At 44.8% G+C, this 19,132-nt stretch overlaps 1 protein-coding gene across 2 annotated transcripts in view; it reads right to left on the bottom strand.

Annotated features, from left to right (window-relative positions):
• Window positions 1-15,027: 15,027 nt before the first annotated feature.
• Window positions 15,028-19,132, bottom strand: part of SLC25A48 (solute carrier family 25 member 48) — a 36,893-nt gene continuing 32,788 nt past the window's right edge. For both annotated transcript variants that reach the window (XM_019478651.2, XM_014597533.3), the window contains one exon: window positions 15,028-18,883. The gene's annotated coding sequence lies outside the window, so the exon portion shown is untranslated. The remainder of the gene's footprint in view (window positions 18,884-19,132) is intronic.

The following is a 19,132-nucleotide window of genomic DNA, read 5'->3' as shown; positions in this document are numbered from 1 at the left end:
TCGAGTGGCTCAGAAGTGGCAAGAACAGCTGTGGGTCCTACTGCACTGCACAGCACTGCTTGGGGCTGGGGGAGTTTCCTTCAGCCTGGCCCCAGTCCCAAATGGCTGTGTGGTGCTGCCCCAGTGGGCTAAAGGGAGCTCCCCCAGCCCCGAGTGGTGCTGCACAGTGCAGCAGGAGCTGTAGCTGGAGGCAAAGGGAGGAATGCAGCCCTACCAGTCCGAGCCAGCTTCCCCTCACCTGCAGCAGTTAGTCCCCATCCCATTCCTGTCACTCCTGAGCCACTTCAGGAGGCGGTAGCGTGGGGAGCTTCAGCCCATTAGTTTCTGCCCCATGTATGGATCTCTGGCTGCAGCCTTCGGACTGAAGCCTTCCACTTGGCCACCTTCCGAGGTGTCTGGGAGGTGGAGCTGGAGCTCCATGTGCGGAACAGGAGCTTCTGCCCAGCCCCCCGCAAAGCGGCGTGGCATGGCCCTGGCAGCTGGGGACAGAACAGCCCCTCGCCCCAGCTAACTCACAGCTGCTTCTGCAGCTGCAGCCCCAGGTGTTTCACAGGGCAGGGGGTGCAGTGGTAGCGGCTGCTGGGCTCAGGGCCTGCTGACACCTCCAAGATGGCCTGGGAAGCCTGCTCTTCAGCCAGCCCCTACCTGGTAGGGTCTCTTGGGGGAAGGGTCAGAGAGGAGATTATTCTCCCTCCCTCCCGCATCCAGCAGAGGGGACAGCAGGCACTTATTCCGCCGCTCAGCAGCAGCAGCCAGAGCATGCAGACCCAGCTACAGTCCCCCGAGTACAGTTGGGGTAGAAGGGAGAATAACCCCCCTCCCTGCCCTACCTCAGCAGCCCTGGCGGCCCCCCGCTGCAGCAGTGAGGGTGGGAGTGCCCGGCAGACCTGGCTTCAGTCCCTGCTAGTGGGACAGGGAGGGGGGAATTAAACCCCTTTCTGGCCAGACCCCCACCCCTGCCTATCCCTGCTCTGGCTGGGGAGCAGAGGGGCAGCACCAGCCCTGCTGGGCTGGAGTAGAGAGCCCAGCCCAGAGAGTACATGCTGGGATGCTGGGGGACTCTGGTTTAAGTTAAAGTTAAATCAGGAAGGGGTCTGGGACAGACATTGCATAAACTGGTTTGAGCCAAATCAGTTAAGTCTGATACTGCATTCAACCAGATTTATCTCAAACCAGTTTCAGCCATTTTGAAACTGGTTTATATGCACTGAATGTCTATTCTGTTACAGGTTTAAACCAGATTCTGATCACTTAAACCAGTTTGTGTGTAATGTCTGTCCCTAATCTAAGGGTATACATTTTACATTAAAGTTCAGATTTTGCTGTCAGCTGGATTTAGTCTTTTACCTAGGGATCATTTCAGCTAACAGGCATCACAGTCCCTGATGGCAAACTTAGTAGTGTTTGCTTGTGGGTCTGCTGCCTCTGTTCACTATCAAAGTATGACCCCTTCCTTCTTCAGGTGGGAATCTGAGGCATGGAACAATCCACAACACATAGAGGAAACATGTTTCTCCCTGACTTCAGCACAAAAGGAGTCTGCTCCTTTCCTTCTTTGAGATCTAACACAAATGACATAACCAGGGCTCATCTGGGGGCTGGACCCGATGATTTTCCACGGTCTCTTCCAGCCTTACAATCTATGAATCTAAATATCAAAAAATTCATGGAGGGGTGGTGGCCTATAAATTAAATTTATACCCAGGACACCTATGTAGCATCTTGCTGTACATGGGACACATTGAGGTCCATGCCAGAATGGCTGAATGTCCTCCCATTAGGCATCCTTCAACACAGAGCTTATGTGAAATCTGATAAGCTTGATTCCCAGTAAAAACCGGTATGATAGAGCAAATCACCTGTTCTGCTTTGAGCTTATCTGTGAACTTGTAATACATTTTCATTGGAGATAATGCATGCCTCACTTCTGAAAACACCTCACAGAGCACATGGAGAGCAAGAGATACCTTCCCTTTGCATTTTCATGTTCTTGAGTGAAAATAATAATGGCTTAATTGTTAGCTGTAAAGCAGCAGCGTAGCAACCTGCGTGGAAGAAGGCCTTCATGTTGGAGATGTTTGGGGAAGGGCCCAGGAATGCAGTCTGTTTGCCCGTGGCTGGTACGCTAGTTGCAGCAGGTCTAGAAACAGTCCTCTTCATGAATAGTTGGTTGAGTTCTACAAGGCTGGAATCCTTTCATGTTATTTCTTGGCATATGGAACAGGAGCTGTACAGGAGATGGGAGGATGAGGGTTAATCAGGTGAAAATTTTCTGTGTTCTGGGAAAAATCTCCTGTAAACCCATCAAAAGTCTTGAAGGGCATCATTTTGGAATGAGAGGGAAGATATATCCAGTTCCTTCTATCCCAGTTTAGTGAAGCCAAAAAGAATAATCCACCTGATTTGTTAACCAGGCTGCATGGCTCCTTCTGTACCCATTAGCAGTGCCAGAACTCTTTCTATATCTTTTTGCTCTATCCACTATTAATAGTTGAGGAGATGGCTTTTAATGCATAATCCTCTTTTAAGCAGCAGCTGGAGCACTGCCACTGAGTTCATAATACAGCAGAAGTCAAGTTAGCACAGATGGGACATTCTGTTTGTTGTTTAAAAATATTAACTACCATGGAATAGACATTCCAGTTAAAGTTTGTCTGGACTTCGAGACAAACACTCCCCATATTCTGAGAAAATCTTTCTGGGGCTTGACAAAAGTATGCAGCATCATGTTCATAATAGGTTTCGGTTTTGTTAAGGGATTTTCAATTTGAACCAAATTAATTTTTTTATCAATGGATGTTCAGATATGTGACTAAGTTTGCCAAGAAGGCACGGTCAGCTAAATCATATATCATTTTATGTGCCCTGATAGTTGACTTTTTGTAAATGGTGCGAGTTGACATTATCCTAGAGTGAATGTTTCTTCTGCTGAGATTATCTTTGTGCACTTCTAGTGAATGACATAAGCAGACCACATCCTCCACTGCTGAGCTACAACTTTTCCCATGCCCTTCAAAGAGAAAAAAAAAATCCACGCCATCCTCAACATGGCAAGTGGGAAAATGGACAGCTTCACACCAGTTCCATCTTGCGATTGCTGGTGAAAGTGGTATTGCAAGTGCTTTCTCCTTGAACAGGAGATCCTGCCTCAGAGGCACAGCAGGCAGTAGAGGCCTGTTCTACTGCCAAAGTTCATTTACACACGTTCTTTGGTTATCACCAGTTAAGGTGAACAAATGTATTCTAAATATCCACACCGACACCTTGAAACTTCATTCCTCACATTTTTGTCATCTGTGTAGCATTGTCAGCGATACAAGCTGCAATTTTATCACAAGGAATTTTGATTTCTTAACTACTCTACTTGACTCACCGTTTTGAAGTTCAGTTTCTAAATTATTTCCATTTGAAGTGGGTAAGTTCCAAATGCTCTACCTCTCACCACAGCAAAGTGTGGACAAAAGAACAATATGGCACTCCTTCGGCATTTAGTGCATAGCAGTCTTCAACAAATGCTACCTTACGTGCAACAAGACTAAGTTCAAGACAGTCTTTCAGGCCATTTACACAAGTTTCAAGATGTAGTGATCAGTACATTTTTCACAGTTAAGCCAAGCAATGTATGATGCTGAAGCTTTTCAAAGAACTTAATACAAGAAAATAATAATGGCTTAATTGTTAGCGCTAAAGCAGCAGCGTAGCAACCTGTGTGGAAGAAGGCCTTTTTCATAGCAAGACATGAGATGGGACATCAGAGGTGAAAAAAAGCCTCTAAGTCAGTAAATTTTGTTCTATGACGTCTTTGTTCTGCCTCTACAGACAATTGCTTGCTCACAGGTTTGTATACCTGTCTTAGACCCTTGCTTGGACTCTCCCTTTGTGGAAAGGTGTGTCCGTCACAGCTTGCTTTTCTGCTTGAACTTCACAGGAACTGCCCTGCTGCAACAAACTTCAAGCCATCGTGTTCATGAAATATTCCTTTTGGTTACTTCTCACTTCCCAGCTTAGCAGTTTGATTTCTGACTTTGGCTGCGCTTGCTGTAGCCATTTTATTCCTTGTTTTTCTCTCCAGACCACTCAGCCACTTTCTTGCTCGGCTACAGATCTCACTGCCTGGTTTACATTGCTATATGCACATACTTGCTAAGGGAAGGTACAACTACACTGCATGCTCAGTGATCTCCCAAGATCACCCCTTCCCTTCCACCCATTTCCCCTCTTCCGTGTGAAACCCAGAAGTGCACTGATGGGATCCCCAAGGATGGTGGAAACTGAGACTTTTAGAGTAATAAAGGTGAGGTGCCTTGGGAGTAGTTTTACCTCTGGGTCAAGCCAGAGATGGGCCGAGTGTGCTGGAAAGCAGCTTTCCTGAGAATCCTGAGGACATGGTATAGACATCCCCCGAGAGCTCCACTAATTTGAGTTGATGTTGTGACAGGTTATTAAATTTATGCGAAATAAAGGACCCACCAAATGACATGAATTTTTCCTTCTGTATGCAGTAGTTCATGGAGTTTATTCAAATGGATAATGAGATTTACAAATGAGTTTTCAAGCCTTGGGACTGTGGACAGTTAGGAAGTGCCTGTAGGTTTTGGTGGGCTTAGTTCAGAAATGTTGAAATTCTCGGATCAGTAGGTTATTCAGAACCTCTTTGTCATTTTTCCTCTGTATAGAAGGAAGATTCCCTGAAAATGGAACACAAAAATTACGTAGTCCTATTTTAAACATCAAGAAAACTTACTATGTACATTTATCAAGATGCAACTGATAGCATACACTTTATGTAACCACAGTTGAAAAGGCAGTATTCGTAGTTTCCTTTTTCCAGAGATAAGGCTTCATTGAATAATTTTCTTTTCTCTCTGACGATAATTCATGCACCATCACTTTGCTACCACTGCAGGAATGGAGGAAAAAAATAACACAATGATTCCTCTATAAAAGTTTAAGTCATGCATGCACAACTAATGCTAAGATTGCTGTTGATACTAAAGGACAAAAGCAAGATAAGAAAGACTCCTACCTTTGACCTATATTCTAAACAAGAAAGTGGTAGTTTACTATGAATAAACTTCTTCTATTCCTCCAGTTTTATCAGATGTCTCATGGTCACTGAAGATGTCCTTAGCAGTAAAGTAGTTTTGGTTGGCATAGTACCCTCTGGCTGTTGGCCTGGGTATTCAAATCCTACTGAAATAGGCCTCAAGTCTTTAATTAGCATGAAATATCTTATGAACAGGCTTAGAACTAGGGCTGATCAGTGGACAGCTCTGTTGCATGGGGACAAATGGTTTCTTAATAAAATCTGCGTTATTGTCAAAACACCATACATACATTTTCTATTGAAAATACTGACTTCTGTTGGAAATTGAAAACACAAAAAACTTCTGAGTTTTCTGACAAACTGAAAAATCTCAAGTTCTGTGAAAAATGTTTAAGTAGTGGACGAAAATTATTTTCCATTAAAAAGTTTCAATGAAAAGAAAATTGACCAGCCCAACATAGTATAAAATATCAGTTCTGTCTTTGTGAGACGGGTGACAAAACCACTGTTGGTCTCACTTCTGCAGAAGCCTCTTGACTTGATCAAGGATCCATGCATGGGGAAGAACCAAGTGATATATGAGTGTGTCACTCCCTACCAACACAACAGGTGTCTTCAGAAAAATGAATATTCAGTATCAGCATCTGTGTTGAATCTCTTTCCGTGTAGAAAAGTTTTTGAAGGAGCTCCAAGAGCATTGGCAGGAATAAATGCCTCAAGGAGTCCCCCTATTTTGAGAGGGGCTGAACCCTGTGCTTTTCAGCAAGGACAAGAGTGGGAAGTAGGGTGAGCAATGCATCCTTTGAGAACTATCTGGTCATGAAATCAGGGCACTTCCAGTTCAGAAAATCCTTAAGGAACATTCCAGTTGAATGCAGCAAGTCTCACATCATAGCACAGCTGAGAACATCACAGTGGCAGAGGTGGTGATGTTTAGCAAATTTGCAGTGTTCCAGCCTTTTCTGTTCTCCCGTCACAGGTCTGTTAGTACTTAAAGCATCACAAAGTAGGAAGTCTTCAGAGCAATAAGCCTTGTCTGTGGAGTGTCCATTCTATTGCAAGCATTTCTCATTATCAGCAGACTCCAAATGATCGATGACACCGAATTGCACAGCTTTCATTTAGGAAGTTCACTTAGGCTAGGTACAGATATTCCAAAAGCCTGAGGCAAAATTGATCTAAGTTACGTGTTTTTCTGTAAGAAGCATAGTTTAGATCAGTAACAAACAGAACACACATTCAACCTTTGGTAGGGAGGTGCAAATCTTACACCAGGTTCTGCCATTTTTAAACCAGTCTATGTGTACTGAACTTCTGTTCTGTTCGAGGTATAGACCAATTTCTGATAACTTATACTGGTAAAAGTGTAATGTCAGTACCAGGCCTTAGGTTAGGGACAAGTGATGATTTGTCTCAGAACTGAAAAATCCCAGGACTGGCTCATACAAATATCCCCCTTCCAACCAGGGTTTAGTGAGAGGCTGAATGTGCTGCCCCTTTTCTGCCATCAGTGACATGATGCAGGTATGAGACAACCATTCATATGCATTTTGCAGTATCCCAGGACAAACTGTTAGCATGTCTTATCCCATGAACCTTTTCCGGGTTTGTGCCAGGGCAACAGACATGGGGGTCTGAATGACTTCACTTTGACTTGGGTTAAAGTGGTTTCTATCAGGACAAATACAATATCTGTTTTCAGCCTTACTCCAATTTATTCCTTGCAGTGAGCTTATCCCAGCTACAGCAATGACTTTTTTCAGAAGGAAGTTATGGCACAGGATGGTTCATCCAGGGTTTATTTTCTCTATAGCCCAAGAACAAGATTGCATTATCTTCAGAAACTGTTGATGTCTTCTCATGGGGTCTTAATATGCCTTCTGCAATGAAGTGGGTTTTATTTAATTTATTTTTGCACCTTCCTGGATAGCTGTCATGTTAAAATACAGTGTTTCCATAAAAGCAATTCCATCTTTCTGCAGGACACTAATAGACTTCTCATTCTATGGCATTTTATTAGCACAGTTTATGAGGATTGACTTTGAAAACTGCAGTGATTGATTATATTATGTGGGAGCAGGGGACAAGAAACCTGAGGATGGGATCCCTGGGAAAGCCGTTTCTGCACACTGGGAAAAAATGGCAAAGCCCAGTAAAGGCTAGAGGTGTTCCCCACACACCTGCAGGGACATTGGCAGCAGAGTGGTAGGTGCAGCAGTAGCCCCGATTTGTAAGCTCCTGCTTATTGCACATAGATGGGCACACAGGAGCAGCCGACATATCCAGACATCCAGTGCTGGCAGGAGGAGGAGAGGATACTCCATGGAGGCGGAGCACAGAGGCACACCATGGTGAAAGCCCGATTAGGATCTGCTGTGCTGGCAAGGGGAGCAGTTCTGTGGTCCGAGAGCTCAGAGGAGCACTCAGTGCTAGATGCCAAGAACCCCAGAGAAGTGACAGGAGAAGCAAAGCTTGGGGAATTTCCCCTCCTCTCCCAGAGCTGGGCAGCAAATGGGGCACTTGACCTTCTCTCCATAGCCATAGGCACACTGGGTATGAGATCATAGTGTGCGAGTGGCACAACCAACCTTTTATTTTTTATATGAACATTGAGTGCTCAGAGGAGCAGACTGGAAAAACAAGCATTTTTTAATTAATTAGAGGAGAAGAAAGAGCTCAAATGATGTATTAACTAAGTTATTGAAGAGCCTACAGGAAAAGATAATTGGACTGAGTGATCACATTAATGTATTACAGCCAGGATTAATCAAGCTAATTTATTTATTAGGTCTAGCATTAAGGCACAGATTGATTTGAAGTTATGTAGACTGCTTTTCATTTATTTGTTAAATTTTGTTCATGTGGAGACCACCTTGACCTGTAGACACAAGCCCATAATACCTCAACCTGATGGCTGCACCCGGAGTCAAGCTTTGGCGTAAGAGTCACGGGTACCTCACCCTGTGGGCTGAGAATGGATACAAGCATAACAGCCAGCTGGTGTGTGGATGGGGAGAAAGGGGAGGTGGAGCCCCATAGGAAAGGCACCCGCAGAACATGTGTGGAGCCCCTGTAACAGCTAGGAACCTCCTGCATATCAAGTAAGAACAAGACATGGCTGGTGAGAAGGGCAGCTCCTAAGTGGAGGAACCTGTTGGTGTCCAGCCTATTGGTTTACAAGACCCGGTATTTCAGGGGCTTAGGCTCTCAAGCATTGTAACCTAGGACTTACCTTTCGCACCATGCGCACATTGCCTCTCAGATCTATCATCAATTGAACACAGTAGCAAAATTTCTACTCTCTCCGCACTCTAAATGTGTGTGGTATGAATAGCTTATTTTGGCCTGTATTCTGGTGGGGCATGTTCTTCATGTGTAAACAGACCTTCGTAGTTCAACTCTTTACCTGTTCCAACCTCAGATCAAGGAAGCGTTAGAAAAATCTCTAGCACAACAGTGTGCTGCTTACCATAAACACAATGAAGATTTTTCACAGAAAATGGGGGAAATAGAATTTCACTCACAGTATGTAAAAAAAGAATTGTATCCTGATCTCTGAAGAGAGGGAGACATGACTGCTTACAAACCCCAGTGCACAAAGAGTGAGAAAAAATCCAGGTAGGACATATGCAGCCCTGGAAACCCACAATTGCTTGTCCACATACCAACAGCTGTGGCACAGGCTCTAGAGATCTGAGTACTTATCTTCAGGATTACATGGCCCAAACTGAAGCGAATGCCACTGCATCCTCACTGGTTAGTTAAAGGTGGTGTGACTATATCTGCATGTGCATGATCATACTGTCACTTGCAATGAAGACAAGCCCCAAATTGGGGTTGCCCAAAGCTGCCAGAGTCACTGTTTTAGCATGAACCATTGGGGGTTATGTAAGTTATTAAGTTTCATATTAGTCTATGGGCCTAGACATAGTGTTGCAATAACTGGAGTGAGCTAGCTTGGAGAGTAAAAGCAGGCTAGCCCTGCAGCATGGAGCTCTATAGGTTTGTTCACTTGCCTGGAAGCAGCACAGACACAGGCTAAGTGAGTTTTAGTGAATGAGCCAAAGGGAGTGTCTACCTCTGAGAAGACTCATTCCCTAAGGAGACTCTCTCTCCATCCCAGACCGCACCCCCGACTGGCACTGTAGATCCACCTCCAATATAGTTTTGCATCTCTCCAGAATAATGCAGACCATAAAGAGAAAGTTGGTCCTAAATATTCAAATGAGGAAGCAGCTCTTTAATGATGCTCTCATAAAAGAAAAATACTTCTGGCAGATCTCTTGAGTGTTATAAGAGCAAGAACAATACTATTACACAGCAGCAGTGATGAGAGGTACATCCAAGACAATGAATATGTTGTTAGAGTTCACAAGTAATATACTTCCTTGGGCATTTCTGCACATCTTTCCTTTAGCATAGTGATTACTACTGAGTATATTTGACTTTTCCATTTGAATTCCTGAGATAGTGGCAAGTTTTATTTATTTAGCGTATGCAGTTTCAGCCAACTCAAAGTGATGTCATCACCAGTATGAAGAGCTTGAAGGCCACCAGGTAGCATTGTAAATGGACACAAGTCAACAATGTGGGACATGGTTTGAACCTGTCCACAAGGGCATTTGTTGTCACTACAAAGGCCCCATTAGTATAGATTTGAGGCACGGTAATCCTGTCCATTTTGAAAATGATTGAGAAGTACCCAATTATGGGCATTTATACATATACCTTTTTGTCCCTCAACGTGCCAGACATTCACTACTTCAGAGCAGACTTGATTAATGGAGTCTGCTCTGCATGCAGTTGATGCGAACTTTGAGTTGTATAAGTGGTAAAATACTCGTCAGCGTGCAGAAATTGGAGGTGGTGCACTTTGGAACTAAAACACTCTACGTGTTTTAGTTCAAAATACATGGCAGAGATGGAACTGGGACTAGCGACCCCCATCAAAGATAACAAGAAGTCCTTTCTTAAATACATAGGGGGTAAAAAGAAGGTACCAAGTAACGTGGGGCCTCTGCAGGACATGCTTGGTTATCTGGTGGTAGCACCAGATGACAAAGCTAATCTCTTTAACCGATTCTTTGCTTCCGTTTTTCTGAGCAGGGCAGGGACATCCCGGCACTGGGATTCCAGACGGACCCAGGGGAGGCGCAGCCAGGCTCATGGTCAGTGAGGACCTAGTCAGGGAACTTCTGGAGGGACTAGATGTGTTCAAATCAGCAGGTCCTGATGATCTCCACCCCAGAGTGCTGAGGGAATTGGCAGAGGTCATTGCGGGACCCCTGGCACAGCTTTACGAGCACTCGTGGTGCTCTGGCAAGGTGCCAGAGGACTGGAAAAGGGCCAATGTTGTCCTCATTTTCAAAAAAGGGAGGAAAGAGGACCCAGGAAACTATAGGTCCGTTAGTCTTACCTCAGTCCTGGGGAAGCTCTTTGAGAAAATAATCCAGGAGCACATCTTCAAGGGACCAGCAGGGGAGATTATGCTTAGGAGCAACCAACATGCGTTCATTAGGGACAGGTCCTGTCAGACCAACCTGGTTGCCTTCTACGACCAGGTCACAAAAGCCTTGCACACAGGTGTCGCGGTGGATGTAGTCTTTCTTAACTTTAGGAAGGCTTTTGACACGGTCTCTCACCCCATTCTCATTAAAAAATTAGGCAACTGTGATGTCGACGCCTACACAGTCAGATGGGCCACACCCAGAGTAGTGATGGACAGGTCATTTTCGACTTGAAGGGATGTGGGCTGTGGGATTCCCCAGGGCTCTGTCCTCGGACCCACACTGTTCAATATCTTCATCAGCGACTTAGACAAGGGGGTGAAAAGCACCTTGTTCAAGTTCGCAGTTGACACTAAGATGTCGAGAGAAGTGGGCACGCTAGAAGAGAGGGACAGGCTACAACTAGATCTGGACAGGTTACAGAAGTGGGTGGATCAGAATAGGATGGGTTTCAATACAGACAAGTGCAAGGTATTGCACCTGGGGAGGAAGAACCAGCAGCAAACCTACAGTCTAGGGAACTCCCTTCTTGTCAGCACGGAGGCAGAATAGGATCTTGGAGTCACTATTGATTCCAAGATGAACATGGGCCGCCAATGTGGGGACGTGGTCAGGAAGGCTAACCACACCTTGTCATGCATCCATAGATGCATCACAAGCAGGTCCAAGGAGGTGATCCCTCCCCTTCTATATGAGAATGGTCAGGCCGCATTTGGAGTACTGCATCCAGTTCTGGGCGCTGCACTTCAGGAGGGATGTGGATAACATCAAGAGGGTCCAGAGGAGGGCCACTCGCATGATCAGGAGGCAGCAGGGTAGGCCCTATGAGGAGAGACGACAGGACCTGAATCTGTTCAGCCTCCAGAAAAGGTTGAGAGGGGATCTGGTGGCCACCTATAAACTTGCCAAGGGGAACCAGCAGCCAATGGGAGTGTCCCTGTTCCCCCGAGCACTACTGAGAGTAACAAGGAATAATGGCCATAAGTTGACAGAGTAGATTCAGGCTAGTCATCAGGAGGAACTACTTCACAGTCAGGGCAGCTAGGAGCTGGAACCAACTTTCAAGGGAAGTGGGGCTCAGTCCTATCCTGGGGGTCTTTAAAAGGAGGCTAGACAACCACCCTGCCAGGGTCATTTGACCCCAGCATCCTTTCCTGCCCATGGCAGGGGGTCAAGCCTGATGATCTGCTTAGGTCCCTTCCAACCCTACCAACTGAAACTATGAAAAGGACACCGCTGCCATTGTCTCAGTGCTGACACACATTTCACCGCTTGTACAACTGCAGACAATGCAGCGCCAGAATGCTGTAGCTGGAACCAATTAAAAAGAGAGAAAGCATTGATAATGCTTTTTCCAAACATAATACTTTAGTAATACTAAGTCATAGGAAGTATGAAAAAGTAGGGCTGGAAGGGACCTTCTGAGGTCACGTAGTCCAGCCCCCTGCCTGAGGCAGGCTTATCCCTATAAAAAAGCAATCTTACAAAATTAGTAATCTAAGATCTTATTAAAAATTGTTGTCAATCCTGATGCAACACAAGACAATGCCCTAACTGCCCCAGGTAAAGCAGGGGAACCACGGCCGCCAATGTCCTGCTTCTACAAGAGGTTGTTAACTTAAACAATGAAAAAAATCTATTTGCAACGCCTTTGATTGCCTAGATTTTAAAGCCAGTAGGGATGTTTGTTATTACCTAGTCTAGTCTGTATAACCAGATCATGGAAAGCCACTTTCTAACCTTCGTATCAAGACCATCACAGCACGACTGAACCAGCTGGGAATCAATCCCTGACCTTCTGCGTGGTGGGCACGGGTTCTCTCCTCCCCCAGAGCCTGAGCAGCAAGCATGCACAAGACTGTCTTTATACATCCCTGCCTTCGTTGTGGTTTTATTATATACGCAAATGAAGTGAGTCAAAATATTAGTCTTGCGTCTGCAACTGTATGGCTAAGAACATATATTTCTCAGGCAAATTAGTGCTGAGTTTTATGCAAACCTGGATGGAGTGCTGAATGAAGGATGGCGGAGTTCCAAATGGACTAAAATGAGATGTGTATTCTTAACAACTCTATCCCCCAACACTACCGTGTTTCCTTGGATAGCAATAAGCCGTCTTTTCCTCTTTGTTACTGTAGGTTATGCTGCCACCAAGTGGCCAGTGCTTTCACCTTTTTACATGGTCTCTCACCTCTTTTATCTCTTATTATCAGATTTCCTCTCCTTCTCACCTCTCAGCATTAATATGCCTTTACACTTGATGGACCATTTTTGCAGACTTCCACATACATGGGAGTTTTATCCAAGCAAGCACGGTAAGATCCATCTCAGACTAACTTGAATTACTCCCAGTAGCACACACCAATAAAAATAGGAATCCCATGGTTCCCTTCCAGCCAGTACATACACATCCGGTGAGGAAAAAAATAAGTCATAAGAACATAGGTTTTTAAAGACTCATCATTGAGCTCCTTTAGAGCATTGTAATACAACAATAACCTATAGCGAGGTTCTGTTTCAAGGTCCTTCAAGCTATCCCCCCAGAGGCTCAGATTCAGGCAAACGGATGCAAACAGAACCGTTTAGGCATAAAATTAAGTACATGCTTAAATGCTTCTCAGGATCAAAATTTTACCTTACAATATCCCTGATGTATCTCAGTGAAGCAATGTCCTAGGCTAAACAACCTCCATCATTTGAGTTTGGATATTGTTTCATGACTTAATTAATGATCCATTTACCTACCCATGCATGTGTGTGACCTAAAGACTTATTATTTCACCTGTCCTGGAGGAGACAACCCATCCGGCTATAAAAGGCCCCTTTCCTCCAGCATGGCTGATTCCAGAAGTGTAACCCTCACTAAAACATGGCACAATTCCTCATTCACTCATTCAGGCATACATTCAACATCCCCTTCGTCCAGTAGCAGAGTATCACTGGGAGAACCTTGGGAGTGATCATCCTGAGGAAGGGAGCCAGGCAGCATCAGGATCTCATCATGCATCAAGATAAACTCCTACACATAATGAACAGAGGGAATAGCACTGCAGGTGTCAGGAAGTTTTGTATTATTTCTGACTTCTGTCATTGCAAAGATCTTTACAACAGTGCCCCTGCCAGTTGCTATCCTTAATCCAACTATTTGCATTGTTACTGAAAACCCACTTCCGTAGATGTGCACCCGCTCTATTGGAGTGAACAAGTTATCTATGCAGATTGCCATGTATCATTTTACACACATTTTTCATGTCATGTCAGTTTTTTCTTACAATTATATCTGAGCGAGTGGATTATTTTGTTTGTTCTTGCTTAGTGTTTTCCTTTTCATGGCATTTGTTATCCCCATGAAAAGATTGCCCTAAAAAATAGTTAAAGAAAGAGCCTGTTTAGGCTTTGTTTTCCAAAATGCAGTTTACTGACAGTGTCAGAGCTTGTTAATGTGTAAGCTTGTGCATAAATGTTAATACAGGACAGTCTTCTGTGCACTCCTGCTGCTTTCAATATTGGGTTAATATTTAGACTAGTGTTTCTCAAACAGGGGCTGGTCTTCTGCATCCAATCCTAGAGCAGCACTGGGTGGCAACCACATCTAGCCCTGTTTGGTCATTGAAATTGTTTATAGATGTTACATTGTTTTGAAGTTTAATCTGGACTACAGCCATCATTATATGCACATGGGTGCCTGTAGTCCAAATTAACTAATGCTCATTGAATGAGGATTAAAGTTACTGCAGGCTAGGGCAGTCTGAACTAGGCAATTTAAATTGTATTAATTAACTTGTATATACAGTGTTGCTTTAGGAAAAACAGCCCTTAAGAACTTGGCAGATAGCGTTGCAAATATCAGTCCTTGCAAGGAAAACTAAATTGGGTTTTTGCAACACAACAGAAGCTACCAGGCATGAAGTAACACCTTTGCAAAGACAAATGTGCCAACACCACCTCACCATGACTAAATATCATTATCCTGACTAAGAAAGCCCCCAGCCCTGCCCAAGTACATGGGCTACTGGTCTGTGAAGAGGGCCAACCCCCTCCCCCCATGCCCACAACACATTGGCCGAGATGGTCATCAACACTCAGGCCAATTGAACCCATTACTGCTTCTTGAACAGCACTTTAGGTAATTGTCAATAGGTTTGCAACAATGTAGCAGTGCTTTAAAGGGCTTATTATTGCCTCCTAATTATTTCCAACTACAAGTGCTAAGTACATAAGCCTATGCACAGAGGCTGTGAATTGGGTCTGTTAAGGGGCTGATGGGTCAACGATCATCTATCAACCCTTAATTCAAATTGAAATTTGATTTGAACTATGTGATGTGAAATCAGTTAACATGGTTTTGAAAATGGTGAGCATGTCTACCAATGGCCAGTGCCATTACTACAATATTGAGTTCTAAGGAGTGAAGTAAAGGAGACAAAAGAGAAATCTTGTAGGACAGCAACAAAAGAGAAAAAGAAAAGGTCCTGTAAGTAATGTGAAAGTTTTATTGGGATCCTTGAGTGAAAGTGGCCTCAGCCACATGGATGCTTAACCAGACTGACTGTGAAAAAATATTTTCTGTGGAGGAAATGGGCATGTTCATATGTAGCGACTGTGAGAAGCATGTTCTGTGCTCTGTGAAGTCAACTGCAAAGCTCCCATTGACTTCAATGGTGCAAGATCCGGACTCTTGTTAACACCAAAGTCTGGCTGACTAAAGGCAGAGATGTCCTGCAGGGAAGAACCACCCACAGGTCATTGCAAACCCTCACATGCCATTCTATTTTAAATTATTTTACATAAAATAGGCAGATAAGTTACATATAAGCTTTTTAGCATTGAAAAAATAATATTCCCAACCATTATTCTAGCTGGGGCCATGTGATATATACTTAGAAAATAAAAAGTTGTGTGCGCAATGAATGTGGAGAATGACTTTCTAATAGTAACCAATGAACCTAAGTACTTGTGCTAAGCGGGTACATGCATTCTTGTCATTCATTTTTGGAAAACGGATTACTTGTTATTCTCAGGAGCAGTAAACACCACATCCAGAAGAAGAACTTATGAATCTGTTACCTATGCTATCAGCCTAATTTTGCAACTTCTCAGGTTCTGAGACTGACGAAGACATAGGCCTTGCTCCTATGGCTCTTTAGGTCCCGTGATAGAAAAAGTCTCTTGGTCCCATTTCCATTCCTCTTTGGATTCAAGAAGAGATCTAATCAAGACTCCTGTGATAGAGGAAGCCTCCTCAAATCCATGTTTCTAAGAACTGCTTTCTGGTTCTTGGGAGAAGCTTCTGATCCTGCACCCGGGCACTACCCTTCAGTATTAAGGGAAGGGAAACCTCACCTCCCTATTTCTTTCTTCTGGTTCCATGGAGGAGAATGGGGCAGTCTCCTGGCTGCTACTCTACTCCCTTCCCACACTGCCTGGAGGACATCTTATGGAAGAAAAACCTGTAGTTTCATAGTTGGTAGGGTCGGAAAGGACCTGAGCAGATCATCAAGTCCAACCCCCTGCCATGGGCAGGAAAGAATGCTGGGGTCAAAGAACCCCAGCAAGATTCAGCCTCCTTTTGGAGACCCCCAGGGTAGGAGCGAGCACCACTTCCCTTGGAAGTTGGTTCCAGATCCTAGCTGCCCTGACTGTGAAGGAGTGCCTCCTGATGTCTAGCCTGAATCTACTCTCTGTCAACTTAGGGCTGTTATTCCTTGTAACTCCTGGCAGTGCTAGGTGGAACAGGGACTATCCCATTGCCTGCTGGTCTCCCTTGGCCAGTTTATAGATGGCCACCAGATCCGCTCTCAGCCTTCTCTTGTGGAGGCTAAACAGGTTCAGGTCCCATAGCCTCTCCTCATAGGGCCTGCCTTGCTGACCCCTGATCATGCGGGTGGCCTCCTCTGGACACTCTCGATGTTGTCCACATCCCTCCTGAAGTGCGGCACCCAGAACTGGACGCAGTACTCCAACTGTGGCCCGACCAATGTCATATAGAGGGGGAGGATCACCTCCTTGGACCTGCTCGTGATGCATTTGTAGATGCATTGCAAGGTGCGGTTAGCCTTCCTGACCACGCCCCCACATTGGTGGCCATGTTCATCTTGGAGTCTATAACGACTCCAAGATCCTTTTCTGCCTCTGTGCTGACGAGAAGGGAGTAGCCCAGCCTGTAGGTCTGCTACTGGTTCTTCCTCCCTAGGTGCAGTACCCTGCACTTGTCAGTATTGAATCCCATCTTATTCTCATCCGCCCACCCCTGTAACTTGTCCAGATCCAATTGCAGCCTGTCTCTCCCTTCTAGCATGCCCACTTCTCCCCACATCTTAGTGTCATCTGCGAATTTGAACAAGGCGCTTTTCACCCCCTCGTCCAAGTCATTAATGAAGATGTTGAACAGTGCGAGACCAAGGACCGAGCCCTGGGGGGCCCCACTGCTCATATCCCTCCTGGTCCATCCACCACCACTCTCTGGGTGTGGCCCTTCAGCCAATTTGTGACCCATTTGACTGTGTAGACATCAACACCACAATCTCCTAATTTTTTAATGAGAATGGGGTGACAGACTGTGTCGAAGGCCTTCCTAAAGTCCAGAAAGGCTATGTCCACCGTGATACCTGCGTCCAAGGCTTTTGTGACCTGGTCGTAGAAGGCCACCAGGTTGGTCTGACAGGACCTGCCTCTAATGAACTCATGTGAGTTGCCCCTAAGCATACACTCCCCTGCTTGCCTCTCACAGATGTGCACCCGGATAATTCTCTCAAAGAGGTTCCCCTGGACCAAGGTAAGACTAATGGGCCTGTAGTTTTCTGGGTCCTCCTCCCTCCCTTTTTTGAAAATGGGGACTACATTTGCACTTTTACAGTCCTCTGGCACCTCACCAGAGCGCCACAAGTGCTTGTAAAGCTGTGCCAGGGGTCCCGCAATGACCTCTGCTAATTCCCTCAGCACTCCGGTTACAGTTACTACTTTTCTTTCTATATGTTCCCACAGGAGAAGCTCTAAGATGGGACTGAGCAAACTATCCACCTTCCATATTGCAGTAGCCTTCCCAACTCTTCTTGCAGAACACGCTGTCCCTTTGCTTTCTCTATCTTGGTCCCACAATTTCACTCTTGCTATCTACAGGTACCATCAAAAGCCTTGCATTTACCTGCCATGGCTACTCTATTTTCTGCATCAGAAACTTGCCCCTTAAGAAAGACATCATGAAGATTTTTAGAAGTTAGACACAGCAATGTAAGGACACAAGACCTTGGCAGGAGGCTATGGACACAGAAGAGCAAATTAAGATCTCATGCTGACACCTGCTGCTGTAAATGGGATTAGACCTGCTGGCAGCAGGTCTGAAGCCAAGCCAGTGCTTTAGAGAAAATATTTTGGGCCTCATCTTATAGCCCCTACTCAACCAGAGCCTCCATCAAAAGTTCTGCAGGAGTTGGCATTTGTTTGCGAGGCCTACCAATCAGTATGTTTGGTGAGGTAGAGTACAAGAAGTCTGTAAAGAAAGTTAAGTAAATTTTGGGAAAGCAGAGAACAAAGTGTATCAAATGTGGTGCTCATGAAAGATGAGGACTAATAGCGCCGGCTAGCAAATCAGAGACAGTAATAAGCATTCCCATAGCTTTCCCACTGAACTTCCCTCAGTCTGTGCCCTCCTAATGTTACGGAAGTCCTCCAAATCTTCTTGAGAAAAGACTGTAGGAAATCACACCAAACTCTTCTGGTAATGGTGTGATGTAGCACAATGTTCTCCAAAGACAGGGATAGATAACCAATTTTTTTGTCCCTGGGATCCAAGCTACAATTTGGAAGGAATGCAGAACTACAGGGTACAAAGCTATTTTTCCTTTGATACCTAAGGAGGTGGAACATCTTTGTTGACAAAAAGAAAAGTCCTACATTCTTGGAGATGATGTGTCAAGAGCATGATGTATAGAAAGGACACAACATAACTCTAGTGTCACCAGCTGCCAGCCTTTGGGAACAGATGACTGCTTATGTTGTCAGGGGAAAATGTGTTTCACCTTTGGCTCACTGGCAACACATATTACTGGCAGAGGGCTAGATCACAACCAGATAACCATAGTAATTGTTAAGGTGCTTTAGGACTTCAGAGAGAAAGATTTCAGGGACAGAATGTTCTTTGGATTTGGATTTAGCTGGTGCAGATTTGTAGCTCACTCTTCATTGACTAGGTCCACGAAAAGGAGAGAAAACTATGTTGATGGGGCTCTTCAGAGCATATCGTATGCTAACACCAATGAGGCTGTCATCAGTTCCACACCGCTGATTTGGCTCAGGGAAGCAAAACACTGGCCTGGTCTTCTTAATGACACTTGTAAAAACAAAAAAAGAAAGATTTATAATAGACCACACACACACACACACACACACATACACACACACACAGAACAGGCTTGGAATTTTTGCTTCACCAAATACACTTTTAGTATTGCTCTTTGGCAGTGATCCTCCATTTAGGAAGAGAAGAGTGAAATTGATGTGATAATTCAGATACTTTACTAGACTTCACTCTTGTAGCTCTGAGATTGATGGAGGTGAGTCAGGGTCAATGAATGGAGAT

Source organism: Alligator mississippiensis, chromosome 9 (assembly GCF_030867095.1).
Source record: "Alligator mississippiensis isolate rAllMis1 chromosome 9, rAllMis1, whole genome shotgun sequence".
NCBI classification, from domain to species: domain Eukaryota; kingdom Metazoa; phylum Chordata; order Crocodylia; family Alligatoridae; genus Alligator; species Alligator mississippiensis.
Note: the sequence above shows the minus strand (reverse complement) of the source record. Positions and strands in the feature narration are given on the sequence as shown.